General features: G+C 49.7%; 1 protein-coding gene and 1 non-coding gene across 4 annotated transcripts in view; one reads left to right on the top strand and one right to left on the bottom strand.

Annotated features, from left to right (window-relative positions):
• Positions 1 to 7,500, top strand: part of CenG1A (Centaurin gamma 1A) — a 491,255-nt gene that overhangs the window by 376,751 nt on the left and 107,004 nt on the right. The window lies entirely within an intron of this gene.
• On the bottom strand, positions 2,336 to 2,407 carry TRNAE-CUC (transfer RNA glutamic acid (anticodon CUC)). Its single transcript has one exon. It is a non-coding gene; the product is annotated as a tRNA-Glu (tRNA).

Raw genomic sequence — 7,500 nt, 5'->3', positions numbered from 1 at the left:
GTTGGCTATCCTATGGCCCAGTCAGAGATGCTAGGGATGTTCTAAGATGGCGGAGGTTGAGCCGGCAGGATGTGTGCATATCCTGTGTCTCCATCCTTCTCTGCGTATATCCTGTGTCTCCATCCTTCTCTGCGTATATCCTGTGTCTCCATCCTTCTCTGCGTATACAGAATAACAGGGAGGTGACGGGGGGGGGAGGGGGGTCGATCGGAGGGGACGGGTAGGGAGGGAGGACAGGAGAAGACAGGCACGAGACGGGGAAATAAGGGGAGATGGAGAGTCAGGGGTAGTGCAAGGGGAGTTAGGCCAGGCGCGTGTTTTAGGAATGAGGGGAAGGGGAAAAAGGAAAATGTGGGTGGAGTAAGGGGAGAAACGCCAGAGGAACAGAAAGGGAGAAACAGGAAACAGGAGAGAGAATTGGGGGTTAAATGTAAGGGAATATTATCATAGAGGCAGTGGGGGGAGTGACTGAAGCTGTCCAGGTCCCCCAGGTGCCAGTGGGGGAGTGACTGAAGGTGTCCAGGTGCCAGTGGGGGAGTGACTGAAGGTGTCTAGGTCCCCCCAGGTGCCAGTGGGGGAGTGACTGAAGGTGTCCAGGTGCCAGTGGGGGAGTGACTGAAGGTGTCCAGGTCCCCCCAGGTGCCAGTGGGGGAGTGACTGAAGGTGTCCAGGTCCCCCCAGGTGCCAGTGGGGGAGTGACTGAAGGTGTCCAGGTCCCCCCAGGTGCCAGTGGGGGAGTGACTGAAGGTGTCCAGGTCCCCCCAGGTGCCAGTGGGGGAGTGACTGAAGGTGTCTAGGTCCCCCCAGGTGCCAGTGGGGGAGTGACTGAAGGTGTCCAGGTCCCCCCAGGTGCCAGTGGGGGAGTGACTGAAGGTGTCCAGGTCCCCCCAGGTGCCAGTATTCTCACCTGGTACTTTCAGCCTTACTGTAATAGTTACATGTTATTTACAGTAAGGCTCGAATCTGGACTCCCATGACGCGAGGAATTGAACCTGCGTCATGGGGGTCCAGGGTTCGATTCCACTGACCTGCTCCAAAGGTCTTCTCGTAGAGACATTACGCGTGTCAGTATTAGAGCTCACTAAATAGTGAGCTCTAATTCAGTGTACCGACTGTACACTGAATGTTCAGTGGCCGTCTACCACCCACCCAGCATTGACCATCTTTCCACACCCATCTTCTACAGCACGCCCACTGTCCACCACCCACTGCCCCCCACCCACTACCTCCCCCAAGCCAAGACAGACGCGTCCTCTGGGCTGGATAATACTCGACTATAAGACCATCAGTATCGCCAGGGCTACTTACAGACAATAATGACCACGACCCGTTACCAAGATGTTGCTGCCTCCGCTCTCTCACACGCACACACAGGGGCCTGACAGCTGAGTGGACGGCGCTTCGGATTCGTAGCCCTGAGGTTCCGGGTTCAATCCCCGGTGGAGGCGGAAACAAATGGGGGAGAGTTTCTTTCACTCTGATGCACCTGTTCACCTAGCAGTAAATAGGTACCTGGAAGTTAGACAGCTGCTTCCTGGGAGGTGTGTGTAACAAAAAGGAGGCCTGGTCGAGGAACGGGCCGTGGGGAAGCTAAACCCCGAAATCATCTCAAGATAACGCACATACATACATTCACATATATATATTATAATATATGTGTGTATATCACGAAAATAAACACGTGATTAAAAATGTGACAATATCAGACCACGGAGGAAAAATGAAACAGGAATTTCCTTAAGTACTTTCGTATATTAATACATCTTCAGAAGGAGTCAATATAATATTATATATTATAATATATATAAACATATATATATTATAATGCTCTTCGACAACTTATTCATCTTATCTATTCCATCTATTTATCACTCTTCCGTTGAAAAGTTTCTTCTAACATCCCTGTGACTCATTTTTTTCTCGTTAGTTTCCATCTTTTTCCACTTGTTCCGCTTTAAGCAGTTTGAACATTGTTTCAATATTTACTTTGTCAATTATCTTGTGATCTTTTATGCCGTTTTCATGTCCCAACATTCTTATATTTTCTCCTGTTGGTAGGTCAAATTTGCTTAGTTATTGCTCATAGCTCAGTTCCCTCTGTTCTAGAACGAGCTTTGGTGCCTGTATTTGGACATTTTCAAGTTTTGTTCAATGTTTTATGATGGTGGGGATCGCTGCATGTGTGGTCGCACGTAGGTTGTATAGGTTCAGAAGGCTTCCCTAACGGTTGGCCAGTTTTGCCGCTACTGCCTACGTTATTGTGTTGATGTTTGTGTACTCACCTAGTTGTGTTTGCGGGGGTTGAGCTCTGGCTCTTTGGTCCCGAACAAACGGTTTCCCGTGCCGGGAATCGAACCCGGGCCTCGCGGGTGAGAGCCGCGTATCCTAGCCACTACACAACACGGGAGTGTGTGTTTGTGGTGTTTCACGTAGGGTTATGAATACTCCCAAGTCTCATTTTCTGACGCGTAAAGCTGCCTTCCCTTCATGTGCGTGCGTGCGTGCGTACATGCGTGCGTGTTCGTCGCACGCCGACTGCTCCGCCTGCGTATTGACTGACCTTAAGTCATTAATGTTACGGTGTGTGGACGCCGCTGGTCAGACGGTTTTTATAGAATTCCCTTTTTTTGGTGGAACTATACGTCACGCTTTAGGGGGAGACCCATGCAAGGGTTTGTGGGGAGGGGGTGAGTGATGGAAGGGGGGGAGGGGGAGGGGCAGACTAATGAGGAGTGGTGTGGAGAGTGTTGGAGAGTGGGGGAGTATTAGAATGGTGGCGAGGGCGCTGGGTTGTGGGGGTGATTGGTGGCGAGTGAGGAGATACGAGTGGGAAACTGGTAGAGACAGAGGGGAGAATAGTGGAGACAAGGCGGGGGGAGGGGAATGGTGGAGACAAGGGGGGGGAGGGGAATGGTGGAGACAAGGGGGGGAGGGGAATGGTGGAGACAAGGGGGGGAGGGGAATGGTGGAGACAAGGGGGGGAGGGGAATGGTGGAGACAAGGGGGGGAGGGGAATGGTGGAGACAAGGGGGGGAGGGGAATGGTGGAGACAAGGGGGGGAGGGGAATGGTGGAGACAAGGGGGGGAGGGGAATGGTGGAGACAAGGGGGGGAGGGGAATGGTGGAGGAGACGAGGGAAAACTGGCGATGAATCAAAGGAATTACCTGTAAACGGAGCAGAACCTCCTAATTCTCGTCTGTAATTATAACAGGTAGCCTAATTATTATAGTGAATTGTGAGGCTTGGTGCGGGTGGGACTGGGCGGGGTGGGTGGGTGGATGTGGCAAGCTGTTCTCCCGCCCATTCGTTTAACCTCCCCCCTCACCCATGTCCCTTCCCCCCACACACCCAGGTATCCACCTCCCCCACCCACCCACCAACCCAGCCACCCACCCACCCAGGTATTCACCTCCCCCACCCACCCACTCATCCTTCTCCCTCACCCACCCATTCACCCACGTCCCCCACCCAGCCACCGGCCAGGCGTCGCCAGCGCCCGCCAGGTGGCGGAGTCACCGCCATGCAGAAATTGCGTAGCGGCTCCAGCAACTGGCGGAGGCGCGCCGCCAGCACTCTCCACGCATTTGTACTCGCCTGTTTCTGCCTACAGGATCGATCTTTTAGCTTTTCAACCTGGTCTTTTGAACTTGGGGAGTAGAAGAACTCCCAGAACCCCCATCAAGCAGGTACCAGGCAGGTATTTGTGCTTACAAGATCGAGCTTTTAGCTCTTGGATCCCGCCTTTCTAATCGTCGGTTGTATAATGTAATGACACCAGACTTATTTTCCTATAACATATTTACTAGGCCACGTCGACTGTTGAAAGAATTGTAAGTCGTCAGACCCTTAACACAATTCCCTACAACACTGTGACGGTGATGGCCCGTCTCTTCCTGCTACTGCTTCTGGTGCTGCTGCTGCTGCGTCTCCTCCTGCTACTGCTACTGCTTCTGGTGCTGCTGCTGCTGCTGCGTCTCCTCCTGCTACTGCTGCGTCTCCTCCTGCTACTGCTGCTGCTGACCATGCAGCGCTCGAGCTCCGAGCCTGGCCTTACCTGTAGTCACCGCAACCCTTCCCCTCAGGTACACTATAGGTCAGTTTCCTTCCCCTCACGTCGCCTCCCCTCGCCCTCTCTATCTTTTCCCAGTAAATTCGAGGTAAACCTCTTTCCCCTCTGTGGCCGTCCCCTCGCCCAGTGGTGGAGGGAGGATTCTGAGAAGTTTAGTCCGAGAAAAATCTCAATGACGCAGAGAGAAAGAGAGGGGGAGGGAGGAAGGGAGGAAGGGAGAGGAGGGGAAGGGAGAGAAAGTGGGACGGGGGGGGGGGGGCAGGTAAGATAATTATCAGGAGAAAGCACCAGGCCATTAAGACTATATAGCACTGGGAAGAGATACGGGGAGAAGAATTTAGGATAGCATGGAGGAAAAGAATGACGCCCAAGCACTTGGACACTCGGGGGGATTGAACGCCGACCTGCAAGAAGCAAGACCGTCGCTCTACTACCGTCCAGATGTACTGTAACGCTGGCCAGTTGGGGAGAGATATGAACACACACGCTTATATCGACCCATATTATTGTGGGCAATATTATAACCTTATGTCTCCTGTCCTCCAATATTGTGAATATCAGCTTCATGCATAATTATCTCCCATAATGAGATGTTTTTATGTGCCAGTAATAGGGGAGGACGGTGGGGGGGGGGGGGAGTCAGTCAGTGTCACTGTAGGTTGAATTTGAGCTGTTATTGTTTTAGATTCAGCTACTCTGAACATAAAGTTCCAAGTAGCACGGGCTATGGCGAGCCCGTAGTGGACTTACCTGGCACAAGAGCGGTGCTGTAACTTTTTTGATTTTGATATTTTGAGCTTCTATATATATTGAGCTTCTGGACCCGCCTCTTATAGTTGGTAGCTCTTCTCTCCTACGAAAACAGTCTCTTCTCTCTTATTCCGTTGACTTTTTTTCTAAGAATCAATTTTCTTTTTGTAGCTTCGTTTTGTTCCCTTCCCCTGTCGAACAGTCTGACATTGTACACTGTAGGCACATCTGAGTATTATTCATGTCGTGATCGTGTCTCTTGGTGGTGTCTCCCGAGGTGATGGGACGTCCAACACTTAGTCTTTCTCAAAAAGATAAGAACATCAGAATTAAGGCGCGTCGCAGCAGGCCTATTGGCCTATGCTGGGCTTGTGTACCTGGCTAATTTCGGGTTGTGAACAGGTGTACTGAAGTGTCAACTTTATCCTCATGTTCACTGTCTTGGTTGATTGTCTGTACGTTGCATATGCCAGTGATGTTTCCAGGTTTGTGTGTTGCCATAGGTTATAGGCTACTTGAGAATCATGGGGGATGGTGTACAGTTATTTTGATGAGTGCATAGTCAGGGTGAAGGATGAATTGTGAAGGATGTTCAGCGCTCATCAGCTGTGGGTGTATAGTGTTGCTGATGAATGTACATTGGTGATGCGTGAATGATAGTGATGGTTGTAGGAGTGGTGGTGGCGATAGTGGTAGGCGTGGTAGTGGCGATTGAGGCTGGGGTGATGGTGGTGGGCGGACTCTTGTATGAAAATAACGAGGGAAGCAAATTTACGATGCAGGCCACTATACTATAGTGCTGCTATGGACGGGGGTAGGGGATCGTATAATGATGGTAGGGGGGGGGATGGTGAGGAGGAGGAGCATCCCCATCCCCCCCCCATATCTCCCTCCCCCATCACCACTACATCAACATTCAACAATACGAGGGGAGGGAGGAGGGTGGGGGGGGGGAGGGTTGGACCCGCATATTCCTACCAGTAGTAAATAGAGTTTCAATGACTGATATGGATTAGACATGTGTTGGTTTGTATGTTGCGTGCGGGTACTCTTGTGCGGGTGTTGCGTGCGGGTCCTCTGGGTGGGTGTTGCGTGCGGGTCCTCTGGGTGGGTGTTGCGTGCGGGTCCTCTGGGTGGGTGTTGCGTGCGGGTACTCTTGTGCGGGTGTTGCGTGCGGGTCCTCTGGGTGGGTGTTGCGTGCGGGTACTCTTGTGCGGGTGTTGCGTGCGGGTACTCTTGTGCGGGTGTTGCGTGCGGGTCCTCTGGGTGGGTGTTGCGTGCGGGTACTCTTGTGCGGGTGTTGCGTGCGGGTCCTCTGGGTGGGTGTTGCCTGCGGGTACTCTTGTGCGGGTGTTGCGTGCGGGTCCTCTGGGTGGGTGTTGCCTGCGGGTGTTTCTATCCTTAATGTACATATTTCTAAATTCTGTTGACTTTATGTAGGCCTTTAGTTAAGCACGGCTGACATTTTACCGTGATTTCCTCTCCATGGTTTTGAGAAAAGCAAAAATTAATCCTGTTTAAACAACAAAACTTGGCCAGGTTCCGGTAACACAATATTCCTGTTGACAATCGCAATATTCCTGTTGACAATCGCAATATTCCTGTTGACAATCATAATATTCCTGTTGACACTCATAATATTCCTGTTGACAATCGTAATATTCCTGTTGACAATCGTAATATTCCTGTTGACACTCATAATATTCCTGTTGACAATCGCAATATTCCTGTTGACAATTCCTGTTGACAATCGTAATATTCCTGTTGACACTCATAATATTCCTGTTGACAATCGCAATATTCCTGTTGACAATCGTAATATTCCTGTTGACAATCATAATATTCCTGTTGACACTCATAATATTCCTGTTGACAATCGTAATATTCCTGTTGACACTCATAATATTCCTGTTGACAATCGCAATATTCCTGTTGACAATTCCTGTTGACAATCGTAATATTCCTGTTGACACTCATAATATTCCTGTTGACAATCGTAATATTCCTGTTGACAATCATAATATTCCTGTTGACAATCATAATATTCCTGTTGACAATCGCAATATTCCTGTTGACAATCGCAATATTCCTGTTGACACTCATAATATTCCTGTTGACACTCATAATATTCCTGTTGACAATCGTAATATTTTGAATTATCTTCATATCTTGGAATTAAAAAAATAAAAATTAATGATAAAATGCATAAAAATAATTCGTGACTAAATAGCAAAGTGCTTTCTATGTAATACTCTTTATTTTCTAATGATAACGAAGTTTCTTTAACAGTCCAGATTGTTCAATTATACTTGTGCTAGAGATATTATATGGGTCACACGTTAAATTATTTCCTTGTTAGTAGTTAATAATTATTAAGTGCCACTTGGCGGACGACTGAGGGTCACCTGGAGTCCTCGAGACTACGTCCAATCCATTTTGACTTTAGGCCTTGCATGTTTGCGAATGTGAGTGATTTTCCCATATCGCGTGTCACTTCTGGTAGGCTTTGGTAGGTCTCCCCCCCCTCCCCCTGGTCCAGAATGTGTGTTGTGTGGTGTTGTAGTGTGGGTGTTGTGTGGTGTTGTAGTGCGGGTGTTGTGTGGTGTTGTAGTGCGGGTGTTGTGTGGTGTTGTAGTGTGGGTGTTGTGTGGTGTTGTAGTAGTGCGGGTGTTGTGTGGTG

Source organism: Procambarus clarkii, chromosome 21 (genome assembly GCF_040958095.1).
Source record: "Procambarus clarkii isolate CNS0578487 chromosome 21, FALCON_Pclarkii_2.0, whole genome shotgun sequence".
NCBI lineage: Eukaryota > Metazoa > Arthropoda > Malacostraca > Decapoda > Cambaridae > Procambarus > Procambarus clarkii.
This window is presented reverse-complemented; position numbering and strand designations above follow the sequence as displayed.